This window comes from Excalfactoria chinensis, chromosome 12, assembly GCF_039878825.1.
Source record: "Excalfactoria chinensis isolate bCotChi1 chromosome 12, bCotChi1.hap2, whole genome shotgun sequence".
NCBI classification, from domain to species: domain Eukaryota; kingdom Metazoa; phylum Chordata; class Aves; order Galliformes; family Phasianidae; genus Excalfactoria; species Excalfactoria chinensis.
Window position 1 is genome coordinate 8,041,692 of NC_092836.1, and position 21,098 is coordinate 8,062,789.

The 21,098-nt window shown below is 42.1% G+C and overlaps 1 long non-coding RNA gene across 1 annotated transcript in view; it reads right to left on the reverse strand.

Moving 5' to 3' along the window:
* Window positions 1-572: 572 nt before the first annotated feature.
* Window positions 573-21,098, reverse strand: part of LOC140257784 (uncharacterized) — a 139,455-nt gene continuing 118,929 nt past the window's right edge. The window contains exons 8-9 of the long non-coding RNA XR_011905124.1: window positions 975-1,254; window positions 573-670 (exon numbers count right to left, since the gene is read on the reverse strand). This is a non-coding gene — a long non-coding RNA (uncharacterized lncRNA). The remainder of the gene's footprint in view (window positions 671-974; window positions 1,255-21,098) is intronic.

Consider the following 21,098-nt stretch of genomic DNA (forward strand, 5'->3'; position numbering starts at 1 on the left):
GTCACCTGGAGAGGCGGTGCATCCTGATCTCTACCAATACAAGATCAAAGCCTTTTGGAGCTGTCAGAACTCCGAGCCTGTTGTTATCCGTATTTACACGCGTTTATTTTTAGTATTAAGTCATCTTGGCAGCTCTTGAGCAGCCACATGGGCAAAGACCCTATCTATAAACAGTACACAAATACAAACCACGGCGGTATCTCTTTGAAAAGCATACAGCCTCAGGAGGAGCCAGCAATAGAGAATGTGCTTAAATGCTGGACTTCATCCAGGTTAATTCTGTGTAAACAGGGATGTGCTCCACAGGTCAGGCCATGGTGCTACTTCTGTCATGATGAGACCAAATGAGGCAGCTGGATGTCTGAGGAACTGGCAGCCAGATCTACTGCACCTTCTTTTCAGTAATTCAATGTGGTCTGCATGGAGCTGCAGCACCCCAATAACATTAACACATGCTCCAGAACACAGGGAAGGACCATCAAGCTACTCATAACAACCTACTCCGCCATCAGCCCAATTCATCACTCCTTGAGTTACCCAACTCCCCCAAAATCAGCACAAGTCTATTGTACCTGAAAACTCTGGGACATCTCAGAAGCAGTCAAGATGTGATATCCATCTGTCCAGAGCCACAGTGCTCACAAGCGAAGAGGTTTGCCAGCAACCATTTCTGTGACAAATGACACCAAAGGAGATCAGAGCCAAATGCAGTTGGAGTTTTACAGTTGTTCCCATTGCACTTATTCAGATTTTGTTTAGCTCATTTAGGCGACAACAGCTGGGAGCAGTATTTCCTTCAAATTATAGAAAGATTTAGTGCTATCTTAATGCGATACAAGTGTAGCCTGAATTATATTTATGAGGAAGCACAATATGTGCTAATGAATAATAAAGACTTTGTACAAGGGTATTAGCCTTCTCTGACTGATGCTGCTTGAGCCAGTTCTCACCTTTTAATGGTGTCAGTAACTCACCATGACACTGTCACTCATCAGCCTCCTCCCAAGAGAGGGTGTTGGACACGTCGTTCCTTTGGTATGGTTTCAGCTGTACCAGATGCAACAGAGTTGAGCTGGAGGAGAGCTGGGCTTCCCCTTCTGCAGTCCTGCAAGGCATCTTCAGCAAAGCCAGCTCTGATAAAACCAGGCATTTCCACACCCATCATGTGAGAATCAGCAGCGACACAGAGTTTGGCACAAGCTTCATTCCAAAAGCTGGCAGCACTCCTTACTTTGTCCTTGTCCGTTTGTCCATCTGCAACGTAAAGATGCATTCTCTACAATGTGACACCTGTATCACTGCTACAGGTGCGCGAGTGGTTGGAAACAGAGGTTTAGAGTATTCAACAGTAAACTACCAGCTGCAGTCAAGAATGGTACCAATATGGTTCACTATCTAAATTACTTGGGGGCATCCAAGAAAATCCCTGACACGTATCACAGCCACCAAAGGAACACAAGTTCTTATGCAAAGAGGAGCATTTTTATAAAGATGCTACATAAAAACACCGATAAAAATAGCAGAGAAAGTGAAGTGCTAATGGATGTTCCCTTCTCTCTGTATTATTTATCTTCTGTAGAAATACTACATAAACATGCTTTCTCCCACAGACAGAGACAAAAATAACATATTTGACTCGTCTGTTTAGGAAATAGTGACATGTGCCAACCAAATTGTTTCAACACAGGATTCTTCAGTTTCAGCAACTGTCAGAGGGCTCCCTCCACTGAAAATAATCAATGCCTTTGACAGATAAAGAGAGGTAATACAGTAATTCATTTGATACAACTTGACAGCCTTTTTGACAGTGTTTTGCACTGTCAGTCCATAGGATTTGAATTTTAACTGGGGTGATAAATACGCTTTTGGTCTTTAGCCGAGTCCCTGCAAATCAAAAGGGCAGTGGGGGAGCAGTACTTACCTACTTTTTATTCACCACTACCTATCACTCTTCATTTTTAATTACTCATTTTTAATACCTTTCCCAATTTTTATACTCTTGAGATGTCATAATAGGGGACATTTAAACTGTACTTTGCTGCTCCCTTGGCAAGAAGGGACATTTCATGCAGCTAGACTTGGAAACAGAGCTATTTTCTAATGTCACTATGTTCGGATTGACAGTTCAGTTCCACCAAGAGCTCATCTGTTCTGCTCTTATGAGACTGTAGAAACTTAAAAGAAGTTATTAATACAGATTATGAAATATTCAAACACTTGGTCCATGGAGGAGCTTGTGGGGCTATGGAGCTCTCCATTAAAATTCTTTCTACAAAACATTTCTTTCCATTAAAAAATAAATTTAAAAAAAAAAAAAATCAACAAAGTATCTGGATCTGAAGAATCCTCATACAGCAGGAACAAGGCATTGAAATAATCACCTAAATTACAACTGCTGCAAACTACCACTGCCTCATCAAATGAGTCAGGAGCTGCAGGCTTGCCCTTGGTGGACACTGCCCTGAGACAAAGAGGAAGCATGAGTGGGGTGAAGGGGACAGAAGGAAATTCCTCGTTATCCTGTATTTTGATAATTACTTCTTGCACTAATTAACATTTTGAACAACATCTCCCACCAAGAGCTCAGGCAGAACCCGCTTGTTCTGATCTCAACTGTTCATTTCCATGAGCATTATCATCATATCATTATTTTGTCTTTGATCTAAATGTGTGACCTTGTAGGGTTTGGTATCTAAATATTTATTTGTTTCCAAGACTAAATTCAAAACATGATGTGTGAAAATTCCCTTTGGGATAACAATGCTGAAAGAGACAGGGCTGTGAGATGACTGAAGGTACAAAGGTGCAGGAAATAAAAGGACTTGTATTCCTAACTCATCATCCATATGCTGCTCGAGACAAGAATTGCATCCTGGCTTTTGATGTATTGTTGTTGTATACGTTGAGAGCTCGGTTATGTTTAAATGTAGTACTTCAGCTCCTTTGCTTAACAACACCTGATAACTTGCTTGACATCTCAAAGAGTTTCTTAAAATATTCTTAAACCTTTGGCATCTCTTCCTGCCCGGGGCTTCATGAATAAAACATTTATCCAGTCAGCAGCTTTAGCAAAGAGGAACAGCCAAGTTCCATCCATCAATGTCAGCAGCTGAATTACTGAGTGATTTCAGATCCTTTAATAACTCTGTTTCTTTATGACTATGTTGGTAAACAATCAAGTAGTGCTGGCACCTGGCTTTCAGCAAGCATTAACTTTTTTGCATTATCAAATACTAATAATACAACTCGTCACTCTTACTGTTGTTATTTCAATAAAAAGAGGCTGCAACACCATTCACCTCTGTGAGAATGCACTGAGGTTTATTCTTGATTTGTTATGAAGGTCACTGCAAGCTACTTGCATTAAACCTGCTGGGACTTTAAAAGGAAAAAAAAAAAAAAAAGAAAAGAGCAAGGATAAATAGAGCCTTTACTTCACATATAATGTGCTTCATTTATCATTGGGATCACCAAGTAGTAATACACTGCCCTTTTGTAAGGTTGTTAATAGAAACTAAGCATTTTTGGGGAAAAAACCAATGATATAAAGCTTCTGTTGTTGTGGAAGTCCAATGAAGCTTGGAGATCTAAGTACTATAAGGAAATTGCCTACAGGGATTCAAAAGGAAGGTCCCGGACTGAGGAGGGGGAGGGAAATAATCAGAGCTTTCTGAATTCAAAACCTAGCCAGAACGTGTCCGAGAACATTTGGTTTGATTTAAATGGATATTTGAGATGAACATCTTTTCCCAGCACTTTACATGGGCAGAGCACTACGAAGAGCTTTTGCACATCTTGGATACAAGCGCTGGCTTAGCCTCCAGCCAGGGCATGTGAAGCTCTGATATTCAATCCTCATGCAGCAAAACTAATCTTAGACACACAAGAACAACACATCGATGTTGAAAGGGTCATCTAAATAAGCATGGCCTCTCCAGGGTGCAGCCCCTGATTTGTCTCTATCCAATACCCACAGACATCGATATGAGCGTAACTTGGAATATCTGATCCTAAACAAGTCATCCTTCTGAGCTCTCAGACAGAAACACTGAACAGTGCTGAATTTGTAGAGGATTAAAACCAAGCAAGAGCCCAATAAACAACGAAGGGAGAGCATAGTGAGCTCCGCCTGCTACCACAGAGCATTTCTGCTCCTGCAATGGAGATCCCAGCTGCTCACACAGGCTGATGGCACCTGAGAAAACATCATGCAGGCCAAATTTCTGCAGGTATTAACGAGTTCTGCCCTGCTGATGTGAGGGGGCACCAGTAGGGACCGGTAACATTCTCATTTAGCAGCATCTTAGAGCCTCTCCATAGGAAAATAAACAGACTCCTCAGTCAAATTACACCCAATTAAGCCACAGGTAAATAATTAAGCCGCAGGTGCTATTCAAGCGCTACCCAGTTGCCTGGATAAGTGAAGTGTCACTGTTATGTATCAAGCAGCTATAATCTAAGCTTCCTCCATAGCATCTTAAAAATGAAACCCAGCACTTCCTTACACCCAACCAATGAGCTCTGGCTCTTTTGTTGAAATGAAGGGAAACGATAGGAGCCAATGGGGAGCCTCTGCACTGAGCTCTGCAATGAGTCCCATGAATTTCTACTTGCTGCTAGAAATAAAATCTAGAATAAAATAAAATAAATCTCATTTTAGTTCCTTGTTTGATCTCCAGGCTCTGAGGCTGTAAACCCAAGCTACGCCTCACTCATTTGACATGTGCAACCTCTCCATCACGACTCAGTCTCCAGAGGAATTAATTACTACTTCTTCTGCGGATATTTTAATGTTGCGGATTCTATAATCAGATAGTTGGGTATCTTTTCTTTCTTTAAAGAGAAAAAGTAAATAGAAACGCAGTCCCATCTCCCCTGCATTGACAGCAGCTGCAGTGCCCAAGGCCAAAAATCCTTTGTCTTGAATTTTAAAAAATGGCTGTTTTTCCCCCCATATCCCCCACTGAAACATGTTTCACGCTCAGCTACTGGAAACACACCCTGCAGACATTTACATCACAGGCTTTGTTATTATAAGTTACAGTAAAAGACAAAAGGAACAAGGTTTTGTAACCAGAGGGCAAACTGCAACTGCTAATTTGTTAGGGGGTGACATTTCTGATACCGCCGCTTTAGTCGAGCTCCCATTCCATATTGTAATCTCATTACAGCATCCTATCACAGCGCTCAATAGCAGAGATACACATCAACAGATCTATTACCTAAAACAAACAAAGATATTAGGAAACTTCCTGAGACTGAGTTGTATATTGACTTCTGGTCAGCATTTCCAGAGAATTTCATTAAATTTATGTCATCAAAAAATATAACATATGGACCTTCTGAGCAGGAACTCATACCAGCAGGAGTAACACAATTGTTTTTCCCCATTTTGTGATTTATCATCCATTCCATTACAAGCTACACGGACTGTCATTTTTCTTTAAATGTGTTTGATAAAAGAGCTCTCATTCCAGCAGGTCAGGTATTATTATTCACCAACATCATGCACCAACCAGCACAAACAGCAGCAGCAGCTGCAGTGCTGCTGCGGAAAAACAGAGTTAGTGTTGGGCCCTGCCATACACTGGTCCCAAAAACATGGGGAGCAGCTAATGGGAACTCAGAGCTGCCTTTGCCCACTGCTGGCCCCAGTGCCACCAGTGGTTCTGTGTTGGTCCCAGCTGAGCCCTGCTGCAGCCAATGTCCCAGGAATACAGCAGAGGTTTGAGCACAGCAGTGGAGGAGGCACTGCCAGGAGCACAGCACGAGGACAGATGTACCCTTGCAGCCTGGTGTTCCCCCCTGAGAGCCTGTGAGATCAGTTTGGTGAAGCTCAGCAAAGCCAGGAGGCTCTCTTTGCACTTCTTGCTGGTTCTTAGATGTTCCCTTATCTGCTCTTAATTATCCAGGCTATTTTTACACTGTTTCTCCCCCACCTCCTAATTGCCCGAACTTATTTTCCTGATGGTTTTCTGCTGAAGATGAATTTCAGGAGCTCAGTATCTCAGGCAATTTCAAGACATAATTAACACCACCATTCCCCTCATTAGCGAGTGGCCTACTTTCTCTTCAGCACTACCATCCCCCTAGATGTTTGGAAAAAGTCCTTATTATCCCCCATAACTTCCTGACTAACATTAACTATTTTACCATGCAGGGTTCCCCCACCTGAGTCCATATCAGCCACCATTTCCCTTCCCAGGGTTGTGAGCTGGATACTTTTTTTGTGGGCCTGTTCCTCCCTGAGTTCGGTTTCAGATTAAATTATGCAGACCCACTTCTACTTCTCTATAATCTCTATAATCTCATCCTGCTGATGTCTCTGGTCCAGGTAACAACTGCTGTCCCAGCATAAAGTCCCTTTCTGTCACCCATCAGAGCTGACTGAGCTCAGCTGACAGACAAAGAAGAGTGTTCCCATCAAGCCAGAATACACAAGGAAGCGCGGTTATTCCCATGGAAATTTTGGCTACTGAGACACAAAGACATGTAGTCGCAAGGCTGGATTTTCAGCCCCATCACAAATAATCTTTTTCTTTTAAGCACCCATCTCCTCCACCTCAGTTAAACTCCATTTGATCCCAAGAGGAGTTTCTCATTGAGTAAGGAGACAGATTTGGGATAACAGACTGTGCTCCTGCAGGTTCCCTTTCCACAGCCCAAGAGCCCCAGCACAGATACATCCTATTAATCCACCAGTAAGCAAACCCAAAGTCCTTCTTTCCAAAGCTGACCCACTGAGAGTTCACATAGGAGCCTAAACTTAATTGTCTGTGGCTGTAACAATATCAGATAACCTCTGCAGAGATAAACAAGCAGACTTGAGAGATTAATATTTTCTTTGATATAAACTTTGTAGGATGTGCTGTTGTCAAAAAGTCCACAGAGATTACTTGTGTTGTAGTAGGTGGCACTTCATTTTCCAGAATCTATGACCCAGCAGAAATTACTGTCAGCTCCCCGACCAGCCAAGGGGTATTGATTCCCCCGTTACTACAGCAACCCATTAGTTATTAGATCGTGTCTGGTATGCAGTGACTAATCTGCCTCGGCGAGGTCTCGGATTTTGACACTTTTTCATTCTAATCCTTAATTAGTTTATTTGATGGGGCCTGCACATTTTATTTTTATACTAAGTAGTTATTGAAAATACAGTCAAACCGAGCAGAGATCAAAGGAGCACAACCAGCACGCTGTCAGCTAAACTAGTTATGCAAAAGAAAAAAGTAACATGCCAGATCAAATGCTTCACTCAAAATGCCTGAAGTTGCACAAAAGCTAGCCCAGGACAGCCTTCTGCCCCCAGATTCACTTGAAACATGACTTCCCCTGATACCTCAACTCTATGGTGTCCCTCCCCACAATTACATCAAAGGGCAGGCAACTATTCATCACAGAATCGTTTGAGTTGGAAGGGAGGGACCTTTAGAGGCCATCTGGTCCAACTCCCCTTCAATGAACAGGGACACCTAGAGCTCCATCAGGTGCTCAGAGCTCCACCCAGGCCAGGCTGACCTTGAGTGTTTCCAAGGAGGGGGAACCTTCACCTTTGTACTTGGCTGTCAAGGAGTAGATGTTGACGGATGCTTTTCCTTTACACCAACATTACCAGAGGCTGATAACCTTTCTGTGGTTAACTCCCTTTGTGATGCATTGATGGGGATCCCATCAAAAAACAGAGCCCAGTACTGAAAGCAAAGCAGCTCACATTAATTCAGTAACAATTATTCATATTCACAAATAACAGAAGTGTAGAGAATGCTGTACCAAAAGTCAGAATAAAAATAATAATAAAAAAAAGAATTCGTTTTACTCAGGCGCCATAAAATTTCTTCTCATGCCTCCTTAAGTTGTTATTAACTAAAAATAAAGTTCAAAGCAGAGTCTGTTGCTTCCAGCTTTCTTATTGCAGGATATAAAATATGAAAGCAACTTCATTCTCAGGCAACAAAATCCAGTTATGTCTATTGACTCTACAGGATGGGCAATTGCTATGTGCTTGCCATGAGAAAATTTCATTACAACAACAGTCTGCATTCTGATAACATTTCTCTTGGAATCTTTCATGGAAACTGTGTTCCACTTGCACGTTCGTAGAAAATGAGATGAAAACAAATCAGCATGTTCGGTTTGCTGCTCTACCGAGTACCAGCAGAACACTGTGCAGAACAACTTCAGTTACTGAAGAGGAGATGATGGGACCTGCCAGATAAATTGGCTTAAGAAGCACTGCCATGATGTGGAAATGCCACTTCTAGCTGATGCCTAGCAGGTAGTACCTCCCTGGCTGTTCACCTGAGAATGTTTAGGCACAAAACAGCCACCAAATGTCTGTGCACTTAAATGGATGAATGAGTGCCTGCAAAACCCCTGTCTCTCATCAATAGGTTCTGACTGTGCCACATCTCTACATGCTGGGGGGAGGGTGGGTAGGAAGCGGGCATGAAGCTCAGCTGCATTTTTGAGCTTACACAAACAAGCCCTGTGCAGTTTTAGGAGATAGCCTGAAAATGTCCCAAAGTCAGCAAAAAGCTTTAGCTTAATTTGATAGCAAACTATGGATCCATGCTATGGCTTTTTTCCCAAGTCTAATTCATCAAGTGGAGGAAAAAGAAGGGGAAAAGAAAGTAGAACAGCTTGAAGTATCAAGACATCTGACAACACGCATTTCCATTGCTTTGTATTACCACCAGGCTGGGGGGCACCGTGGGTTGAAAACTCAGCCTGAAGACTACTCTGAGCTTCACCAGCATTCCGTCACATAACTGAAGTTTCTGAAACACACCCACCTTGATCCATTAAAAAATTGACCTACTATGCTTACGAAAGCACCTTGAATTAGCCCAAGTAACTCATTTGTGATACCATTCATCTTGAACAATTCTGTGAATGTAATTTATGGAACTATGGATCAACTATTAAATCAGAACACTGCCCTAGAGTAATGTAACCCTGACTCCAAGTCTGTATCAGCAACAGCAGCCAAGTGCTCCACCTATATAGGTTACAGAGTTGGGCAAATCCTACTGCCTATATGAAAACCCACAGGCATGGTGGATTCAGTAGTAAACTGCAGAGTATTTGATTATATTGAGATATATTTCATCAGAGGTGGACAGAAGTGCTAACAAAATGCAAAAGGAGGCCTCTCATCACTCTGGGTGAAGATGTAATAAAACCTTAAGGTCAAACAAGATGCAGTTGCATCAATAAAATATCACTTAGAAAATTCAAGGGCATTGAGGATTGGGCATCGGCATTTAATACAATTGGGCACACTAGTAGAGAATGTTATTGACCAATAAAAGCACCCAAGGAGCAAAGTCATTGCTTCTCATGTTCTTCATTAAGAAGATGGAAGTCAGAAGTGATTACACTAAAAAAAACATGCTAGACAAACTTGCATATTATGACAAAGTATTTCACAACATCATACATATCAATTTCACCTCAGATGAAATAAAGACAACGTTCACCTCAGCCTTTCTTTTCCATACATCTAACACTCTACAGTAACCCAGCCTCAGGTTTGAAAAGCTGAGATTTGAGGCTTTAATTTGAGGTAGAAGAGCAAGAACTTAAATCAGCCCCTCACATACCTAATCAGACCAATAACTCCAGTGCATCTGGCTAGGTGGAAGAGTAAGAAGTGGTGCTCCTGTCCTTTCAGGCTTCCCTTCATTTCATCACTGAGCAGGGCAGGAGCAGCACATATCCAGCCCTATCTTATACTAAACGCCCTTATCAATTTTGTTTGATGTCAAAGGGTTCTCAGTTCATTCCCAAAACACCCTGGGAGAACAAAGTTCCAAGCTCAGCACCAAGATGGATGGAACTTTGGGCAGTGAAAAATGCCCCTGCCCACAGAAGGGGGGTTGGAACTAGGTGGTCTTTAAGGTCCCTTCCAGCCCAAACCATTATGTGATTGTAAGGCGAGCTGGAGAAGAGAAGCAGTGCTAGGAGAGGAGACTTAAAAACTCTCTGATGCATTTGAGCTTGGGGCTGAATGAGAAAGCAGAAGAGATGTCACTGCTAAATCCCAGATCCTGACTCTTTATACACCATTACATACCCGGTTACCCACAAATAAAGCACATTCCGCATTCCTCTTCACATCATATTTCACTCTAACGTATGAATACTCTGATATGCCTGCAAGCGGTACCCAGACTTGAGAATATTAAGAAACTGCACAGATATAGTAATAATGAAACAAAATTTCTAAGCTAGAGAAAAGCCAGCTGTGTGTAATTCATTATGTCATGGAGACTGTCACATTGCTCGATAGAAAAGCGTGCTTTTTGCTTGGCTTAGATCAGACATGTTTGCTGCTGGGAATTACGCTAAACCGATGGCAAAATAATGAATTGTGCTTCAGGATATCACACATTTGTCTCACAAATAGAACCTTACTTCTGAGAGAAAACCGATGTGCAATGCAAACACACATACATTGATAGCAAGTGCACGAAAGTGAATAAAACAACAGCTGGACACCGCAGAGCAGAACACTGGAGCACAAGTTCTGGCACTGTTACCATTAGACATTAACATGGGCTACATCCTCGAACTGACATTGATCATTGCAATTCCCTCTATTGCAGGGCAGCTAAACCAAATGAGCATGTGGCTTCATGGCCCCTGTGTGCTAAGTGAGGGCAAGAACTAGTGGAGAGGTAGAGGAACAAGTCTATATCTGACAATTTATCATACTTGAACCAAGGACTTATTTCACCTATATACTGCCCTTCCCAGCTGCAGTGCCTTGGAGGTGTTTTCTTTGCTCAGAAAAAAGCAGCCTGTAGTACTCCTGCACCTTCTCCTAGTGGTGGCTGGCTGTGATCCGATCACTGCTGTATGTAGCATTAAGGTCAATATGCCTGTAACCATAAATACCAAAATACATTTTGCTAATGATCAACCATCATCACAGAGCAAAGACAAATGTGCTCACTGCAAGTTCTGAGTGCTGCAGCATCACTTTTAGAAGAAGAAAATGCACTGAAGAACCTGGACTTCTTGTCCCTGGAAGTAAGCCATGTCTCCATGACCTAGTCACCTCTATAAATACAATGAAATATGGTAAATACATCTGGGATTACATTAGATATGGAGCAATTTGGGAAGATTGGTAGACAGTGGAAATCCAAAGTGATCTCGCTAAAGCAGCTTAAGTGGCACTAGCTAAGCAGGTTTGGAACCCCCATTTAGAGGCAGAATGAGAGAACTCACTTTGCAAAACTGTCCAGGCTCAATGTCCATTACTAGGCTACTTGATAACTTGCGTCATAAGTTGGAACTTCTCCTACTGCCCTTCGTGTTGATGATGTCATTTGAAGATCACTCCCCTTTATGGTTGGTACATGCAGTAGAAAGATTTACAGTGTTCATATGTCTCCACCAATTGATCTTATGCACAACCTTTAAGACCAAAACAGCAGGATTCACATCACCTAACTGACATTGCAAAGTCAGGGATTTGTTATATAGGCTCTTTCCAATAACAAAAAAAAACAGAATGACAACTCCAGATCGCAACTCTTCCTACCTATCTTGCCTATCTTAACCACCTACTTAATGAATCCAAGCCAAAGTGGTGCTGTATACTTACAGTATCACAGAACTCACTCAACCACACCACAGAGCAGTGAAACTCCATCCTGTAAGCAGCGCAACTTGGAATGAAAAAGCAATAAAAGTATACTTGGATGGCTCAATGCCCACCTTATGCATATGTTTATGACTGCCCAATTTGTATCATAGATTTATGAGATTTTCCCAACCAAACCTACCTTACCCTAGAAATCCAAGTGAAACCAATAAAGTAAAACCTCTAAATTTGTGGGACTTTTGATGCTGAACTGCATCACAATTCTCAGACTTCTGCAAACACAGGCCCTGCAGCAAGCAGCAACAACAAGCAGATGAGGATCACCTACAATCCTACCCCGACTCCCTGTGTGTCCACTCCTGTCCCACTAGGGCAGAAATGACCAAGAAATGTTTTACTCATTTTGAAGCAACAGCAGAGTTCATCACTGTTGTGATGAAAACCGAGCCATTGTGTCCTGCAATGCCCACTGAGTTCAGCAGCACCCCTCCAGGAAGCATCACTGCATTCCCACACAGCTCTGCCTGGAAACTACAACCATCCCCATCTCTTTAAGCTTCTGTAACCAAATTAGTAAAACATACAGCTACTCTACGTCATTTTTATTGTATATAAAAAGAGCCCATTATGTTTATTTGGTACTTTTCTGTTGCTGTCATGAACGCTAAATAACAACTCCGTGTTTTAGAAACAAGTCACCAGGGACCAATAAGATGCATTTACTGTAATTGCACGATTCTCCTAATTAATTTTTGTTAGGAAATTCCAAAGTAAAAATCCCCAGCTAAATATGCCCCTCTTTCCTACAGACACGTCTCCAATCCTTGCATCGGAGCTTGTCTCCTTTCTGCCCAGTTGAAGTAAGGCAGAATGCTTACTGAGAGTGGGCAGAGAGGAGAGAATATTGTCATTAGACCACGTTGTTTAAATCAAGCCGTAACAAGCATTTCATTTTGTTCGGGTCATTAACTGCATTTGAGTGAAAAATGTAGTTTGTCTGGCAAATTGGTTGGTGGCCAAATGCCTCTAACAGGAGACTCTTCTGGGTTAAACTCAAAGACAGCAACATAGACACAAATTCTACAGATGGGAGATTTAACCAATAAAGAAAACACAATTCAAACAGGCACTCAAAAGAAGTGGATGCTTATCAAAGACACATCCAAATTTTTTATATTTACCAATTTCTGAGATTGTACAGCCTAAGGCAGTGTTCTCTTAATTTGTTCTCCTCTGCAGCACACATCACTGAATAGTGCATTAGATAAAAGATAAGATAGCCTGTAATTAGGGGCTACCGATATCAGCTCTGCTGGACACACAGTTACTTCTAACATATGATGCCCAAGTGATTTTACTAAGACAACTTGGAAAAGCCTCAAACAAATGAATAACCCATCCAAATGGTCCACCCCTCTTTTTCCCCAGTGAGCTTTGAGAACAGTTCACTTACTTGCTGCAATCATTTGCAGAACTGAAATGCCAACATCTCATCCTGCTCTGCTGCTTGTTACCATGACTAACAGAAGCCCATCTCCCCCAGACTTTCCACAAAGTGTGTGTCCACCAGCCTTCTGAACGTAAATCCAAACTAGATGCCATATATACAAACACATTTCTATATGAGTAAAATAGAAAATGTATTTCTTTTAATTCGATTGCTTTGGGATAACTTCTCAGCTTTTCCAGGGGCGTTAAATTCTAGCGGTGATCTACAAAGTGACGTCACCTTTCTCAGGTTGGTGTCACCTGCAGTACCATGTGGGGACCCATAATCTTACCACCCAAGTCCCACATGAAATACTGAGCAGCTCCACACCTCTGACAGGCACCACGAGGTACCTCACCTAAAGCACTCCCCAGTTTGACAGCAAATCACTGATAGCTTCCCCTTGAATACAATTTGCCAATCATTCACTGTCTGTTATAGACCCAATTTCCTTCTATTGCTTTGGAGACTGACATGTGAGACAGCATGAAAAGCCTCACCACAGCCAAGCTGACACCCCTCCTTCCATTCTGTCAGGGGAACGAGGTGGGGTGACATGATGTGTCCCTGACAGCTCTTATGACTGTTCTTTATCACCCACGATGCTCTGAGTGTGCATGGACAAATGGTTGGATCATCTACCCCCACAGCAAAGTCAGACTGTCTGGTGTAGACTTGCCTGTCTCCTCTTTTTGCTCTAATTAGGGCCAGGTTCTTCCCACATCTCTTTCTTCCGAACCACCCCAGGTCTCTTCACACTCTTGAAGATAATTGCTAATTCATCCTGAAAATTGCTTCAACCTCTTCTCAAAGAGCTCCAAGAACTGCAAGCACCCACTCTGCCCTGGTATTTTAATAGCTACAAAAATTGGAAGTCTATAGGGACCACCGGTATATTCACTTCCAAACCGGTCCACTGGGACAATGCATAGCACAGGGACAGCACCTAGCATTGGGTTGGGTCTCTGCTTCCTCTCAGCTGTGGTCCCCTATGCTTGAAGCAACAACATCACCACAAGCTCTTCTCCTCCATTTGCCTGTTTATGGAAAAGCACTGATTAACCAGAAATAATTTTTTTTCAAACCTAAAAGTAATTTATATTACCTAAGAAAAAAAAAAAAAAAAAGGTCAGGTAGATACTCCATTTATCACTATTACAAAGGGCTGTAACACAGTGATGAAAAGAAAGAGAAATTAATTACAAGTCAGAGTCTGCAATAACTCTCTCTGTAATTGTGACGAAAAATTTAAATTAACGTTTCTGTCACCAAGAGAAGTTTGATTAATTTCACAATAGTGGAGATGCTATCACCTTCATATTGGTGGGTAAGGAAATTTTACTATTTGCAATTTAGATGTAGATCATTTCTTTAAGACTCAAAATGTGCCTGCGAGGCACCTTCACACTTTATTAACAGCTCAATCAGTGCCACACTAGAAATAATTAGCCAAGAAACCGTGTAGTAAATATATCTACTCTAGCAAACCCACAGAGTAAGAGAATGATGAAATCCAGTGCTTGCAGGAGAATCCATCTCTCCAGTGCTCCCCAGAGCACTCAACCACCACCCAGCTGCTCACTGTGCCACTTTGCCTTTGGGGAAACACCACAAAATGAAAACCCCTCTAATACAGCTCGTGTTGACAGTGCGTGTGTCCCTTTTATGCTTTCCTGGACATTTACTATCTGGAAAGAGAAGGTAATGCAGCAAGGGACCGCAGGAGCCCAGTAGTCTCTGGTCTTTGCTATGAGTCCTGCAAAAGCTCAAGAATATAATGCAGGAAAGTAAAGATCAGACCAAAGCTCTGGGAAACCTTCCCAGCTCCTCTCAGCAACATTTAGGAAGGGTCATTAATTTCTTCCTTTCATAAACACTGTGAAAGATGAAAATCTGGAAAATAAAATGAGCCTAATGAAAATGCATTGGTTCTGAAGCAATCAATGCCATTCGGTTCACAGAGAAAGGGAATAACAGTTCCCCAGCTGTACTCTGCTCCCTGCAGTCAACAAGGCTGACTGTTTCCAGCACAGATCAATGAAGCATCTGTGATGGGAAGTGAACCTGTGCAAACAGCATCCGTCTCTGCTCCAAAATCAAACAGATCCACATTGGAAGTTTCATGATTGCTCTAAAAACTTCAGGTACAGGGAAAGTTGGAGCCCCTGCAGGTTGGCTGTGTGGACCAGTGTTCGGTAACCCTTTGCACCCAGAGACCAGAGGGGAGAAGCTGAGATGGGGACATGAAGGCTGGGTCACCTCTGCAGGATAAAGTAGCCTCTGCATCATCCAAGGAATGCAATAGGTAGGTCTATGACCTAAAAAGCTGAAGAACATTAGAAAGAAAGTGATAAAGAGGTGTTTCATTAATTGACATGGGGTAGCATGAAGTCCACAGACCATAGTAGTTTAAATAACTGCAAAGCCAAAGAAAAGAACAGTTTGGCCAAAGAAGTGAGCTGCAGCAGGCACATAAAAAGGCAAACATTATAGCACACTGCTAAAGAAAGGCTATGTTTCCTCCTCCCATCCAATTGGCACAAAAATTAATGGGAGATCTTTATAGAGATGGGCTGTAGGAAGAGGTACTAAAAGCTGCTTCCAACGACTTTGAAACTGTGACTTCTAACAACAAAGTAGGCAACAATAAAAGGACAAAGTAAGGAAATACAGATGCAGGACTGGCTGCAAGTTCTGCCTTCCAAACTTTGTGGTAGAATTTCTTCACATTCAGAATATTCTCACAAACCGAAGAAATGCTTAGCTGCCTTCTGAGAAACAGCTGGAAAAGCAAGATATGGTGAGAAAAGGGAGAGTAAGAGGATAATGCTATTGCACAAGTGTTCAGCGCTGTCTGAGCTACAGCTGACAGCAAAACAGGACCATCCCAGAGGGATCAATGATGGACAAAGCACAGGTTCTTGCTTTAATGGTTTCCCTCCTGCCCATCTCCACAACCAGCAGGTACAAAACCGTGCTCCATTCGGTGCTTTTCCCTGTAGCCAGGCACTGCCTGAGTGTAACATACACATGAAGAAGCAGATCTCCAATAAGTATTTGACAGCTTAAACGTTGCCATCAGCTTCAGTTCTTCAGCAGAGTTATGAAAAATAACTCCTCCTGAAATTTGCATTTCATCATAGCTTGCAGAGCAGCTGTCTGTCTGCTGGGGCTCTGCTTTGGAGCGTGGCTGTGCTTAGCAAGTGCCACCTGTCATCCATGGGCTCTGTCTCCTGCCAACCATGCGATGAGCCCCAGCACCCTGTTGGGATGAGCATCAGGAAGAACAAGGAAACTCTAAAGGGGCACCATAGTCAGTTTAGAGACACAAAGGCAGGTTTGGGTGTTCCAGAATTAAATGTAGGCTGTACAGCCCTAAAGAAGTCAACCCCAAGGACAAATAATCAATCAGGGCACAGATGAGGACAACCCACCCACAAACAGAGAAGAAATACCATGTTTCCTTTTTTGAGATCTAAAGACACATTTAAGAACTTTAAGAATCCTGCAGAACAGCTGCAGCTGTGTGACCTAGCAAGGCACAAGGCTTCCCAAGCAATGTCCTTTCCCTGTCCAAGCAGACGTCACAAAGTACCCAGCTTCCCTATTGCATGTTACCTTCTTCGTTAGACCAACAAGGATGAGGATGTTCAGCTCAAAGAACAGCCACAGGGAATCAATTTAAGCTGTTTATTGAGAAAATACTTTCAAAGAAACAACTGATTTCTTATCAGGAAGGACACAGTCAGGAACTGCAGACCACGTATGAATTAGATCCAAAAGCCTTCTAAAACTCCAGCTACTAGAGCGTTATATCTGCTCAACAGGGAGGGAAAAAAATAAAAATCCAGGTCCAGTAATATTGGTGGGAGCAATTTACCTCTGACTGCTAGAGAAAAAAGTAAATAACATTAAATGTATCTCACACAGAATCCACTCTACAAACTAATGTCACTTTGCTTTCAGTCAGAGATTAAGGTTAATCTCCAGAACTTCTGGCACATGTGCAGACACAGTGGAAAGATGCAAATAAACCCACAGAGGACTCACAAAGAAGAAAGCTCTTCACCAGAAATCTATTATTCTACATTAAAATGCATCAGCTAATTTACAGTCATTGTTGGATACTCAAGTACAGCTTGGAGCAGGCAGAAGATCTGAGCTCAGAGCACAGCACATACTACAAGTGGCTGGAGGCCAGAGGAGGTATTTAATGGGTGCACACTAAACTGCTTGTAAACACTGACCTAAACGCATCTCCTTTTCTGTCCATTATAAGAGATCTGCCGTAAACTCCAATAATCCAGAAGGGTGCATTTCATTTCATAGAATCATTAAAGTTGTAAAAGACCTCCAAGATCATCCAGTCCAAACACCCGCCTACTATCAATATTAACCACTAAATCATATCCCCACCACAGCTCCATGTTTCTTGAATGCCTCCAGGGACAGTGACTCCACTGCCTCCCTAGGCAGCCTGTTCCAACACCTCACTACTCTTCCAGAGAATAAGTTTTTCATAATATTCAACCTGATTTATGAAGATGCGGTGCCCACTGTCCTGCAGCACTCAGTGAGCACTTCCAAACCCTCAGCAAAGAGGTCCAGTTCCCTGGGGATGAACATGAGACACAGCAGTGCAGATACAGGCACCATCTCCTGAGATTCTGCATCCCAGACACTGCTCCCACCCTCAAATGGAAACGGCTGCGAGGGGAGCAGGAACAGCTGTGTATTCTAGAAGACGACCAGCACGAGCCCATGATCCCAGAACTGCATCAGTATTTTTCCTCCTGAAATGGACTGGCAGCTTTACCCGAGCACTGGGTTTTATAGCAGCATTGTTGGAAAAGGCTGTTTGTGTGAGGCTGTTAATATATCCTAGGCACCTACTGGCAGTTTTATTGCAAGATACCACAGGATGCTACAGGGAAAAACATAATAAATAAATAAAAAAGAAGAGTAAAACAAAATTATTAATTACCAATTTCCTTGATGTCACTCAGTGACTACAAAAGCTTTTCTTGTCAAGAAAGAGATGTGTAGGTCCCAGAACAAATGGGTTTGAAAGGGAAATGCTGCAGGTCAGACAGAAGACACTGGGGGACCCCCCCAGCCCAGCCCCCTTGCAGGTTCACTGCCTGATCCTGACAGCAGTGTGCAGCACATTAGTGGGGTGTGGGAGCTGTAAAAGTACAGCTGTGCTCCAATCGTGCCATTAATTTGTCAAAATAGCTCCAAGCTTTTCTGTCCTGCCCTTCAAATGTTCTTGGAGACGATCCTCAAAAATATCCCCCGCTTGCCTGGCTCCAGCTGTGCCCTAAACTATCACAGCTCAGGATCCTAATGCTGACACCACCCTTTTATTCTTACCTTATTTCTCTTCCTCCTTGGTTTGTTTGGTTTTGTCTGTGCTTAACCAGAGCTGGCCACCACTGACCTGGCATTTCGCTGACATGTTGGTCTATTTGCACTGATACTGCTGACAAACTACAGACTGCTGCTGCTTTTACGTTCCTTTACACTTGAATTTGACCCTTCCACATCTATTAGACCCTGCAAGGAAACTGGCAAATAATTGTTTTCTACTGTCAAGTAATTCCCTACCCCTTCTTTAAAACTCACCGTAATTCTGCAGCACGTCCACCTGGGTGGCTGCACACACAGCACAGCAAAATCCCTTTGGGACTGCAGGAAAAAGACAATCTGGAAACATGTCAGTAGGGAAAGCCCGAGGATACTATTTTATAAAATGTGTCTGAAATCTGCAGAAAGTCTGTCTTGTAGTCAAGACCTCATCATTAAAATTCAATCAAAACAGGCAGTAGAACCTTCTCAGTTAAAACAGTAAATAAAAGGAGATCAAGATAAATAGCAGATATCATCTGAGGCAGTCATAAGAACGAATGTGCATCAATCTCCAAAAAAGTCACTCAAGATGGATAACACCGAAAGACAACATCTTGATAATCAGTTTTACAGTGATGGATTGAGAGAGATTTTAATGAGTCAACTACAGAATTGGAATTTCATTAGAGACTTTACCAGAGCTGGAAAAACCTGTAAAAGTGCAAGACAAAATCTGCCTTGTAAAATACAGGAGTAAATACATTTCTGTCCACACAGTGAATTATCGCACACATTTGCATCAGGAGGAAATTGACTGGAAGCTGGAGCAGGGGAAAACAACAAACAAGAAAAAAAGAAACTAAATCCATCCACATACCTTCCAGAACTATATCATGCCTACCACACTGTAATTTAGCAGTTGCGAGAGCTGATCTAACATAATGTAATTGTATTTTAATGCCTTCTGTGAGATTCAGACTCATTAGTCATCATCTAAAGAGAAACACAAGCCGAAGTCACACTCCTCTATGCCAAGTTGTCAGGCATATGGCGCTCACAACTATCTTCACACTAACCTTCGTGTCAGGCAGCAGGAGAATGAAATCTGATGGCAGCACCCCTCAGATGCGAAGCTGGCTTTCAACATTTCAAGTGAAAATAAAATCTGCTTTACCTTTCACATTAGTAGGTCTGGTGGAAAAGCGTGGTTGTGCTTCTTGGGTAAAATCCCCATTTTATTTAAAGCTGCAAAGTTATACTGGATTCAGTTGATCTGTATCAGATTTCACAGCAAACAGTCAGACCTTGATGCTAAAACTGCCTTACCAGTAGAGAAGCATCAAGGTTTGTTAAAGTACACTTTCTCCCTGTTATATAGCAACACACTGACTGCACTCTCCTTGAGGTTTCATTCCTCCATTTGTGAATCCACTGGGCCTTAACTGCCCTGTTTATCTGTGCTGTGTAACTCAAATAGTGGGACACCTTGCTTCTTCAGCTAAAACTGTTGCACGGAGCTCCAAGACCCCAACTCAAAGGATGTTTTAACGTACTAAGAGAGTCCAAGTTTTGTTTTTCTCTATTTAAAACTCAAGCTCGAACTTTTATTCTGAGAAAAGGGTGTTGCTTTCCCCTGTTCTTTATCCAAATGCAATAAGCAATGTGAACACTATTATCACAGACAGACTGTGCTTATCAGACTCTTGGTGTTATATTAAGCATGTTGCCATCAGAATACTTTTCTCTGAAAGGCAAACTCATTTTGCAAGAATTTTTCATTTCTGACTGAAAGACGCCTTCTTATTAAATTAGAAGTGAGTTATAATGATCCAGTAATACAAGCATCACAAACAAGAGCACAATCCCCTGTACAGGCTGATGGTGCAAGCTGTTGATATAGGCAGGAGCATCAGAAAACACCCAACTATCAAATAGCTATATAGTGCCTCAGACTGCATAGCAGTGATAAAATAGACGTCCTACCAAAGCAGCAGAGTACAGAAGGCAATGCTGGAACTGAGGCATCCAGCTGGCACTGTGCTCAGCTCCTTCCTTCATGACATGGACCAGTGCAGGGCAGCTCCCTCTTTTTCAGTTTCCATAAAACCACGATAGCCCAACAGTAAGAAATATCTCTCTTTTAATTATTACTTTATAACTGTGATAAAACGAATGTATTTAATAGAAGCTGAAGCAAATGCCTCTCTGGAAACCTAACTGGCAGACGTTTGGGTCCTCCTAAGTGGATAACTGATAGCAAGGCTAAGTCGGTGATGTTATGGTAATGAAACAAAGAGGAAACTGGGATTTAAGGATTTCAAATATGCCTGTCAAAAACATGTAATAACACTGTCAGATCAATTTGCTGTCAAATACAGGTGTGATGAGATAAAATTGCAGAGTTTTTAGTAGATTATGTTATTGAAGCAGTAATTTAAGAACACCTTCTAGGTTATAAATTACAATAAATCAAACTTCTGAACTTGAAAGCATGTACGAGAAGACACGCAGAGCATGATAGGGAAAACAAGGAGTACATTTAAACTGTATTCCTAAGATGAAAAAGGAGAAAAAAAGAAAAGCAAATTCAATTGCTTTCAAAAGATAACGATCAAAGTCTATGGATCTTGCACAGTTATAAGGAAA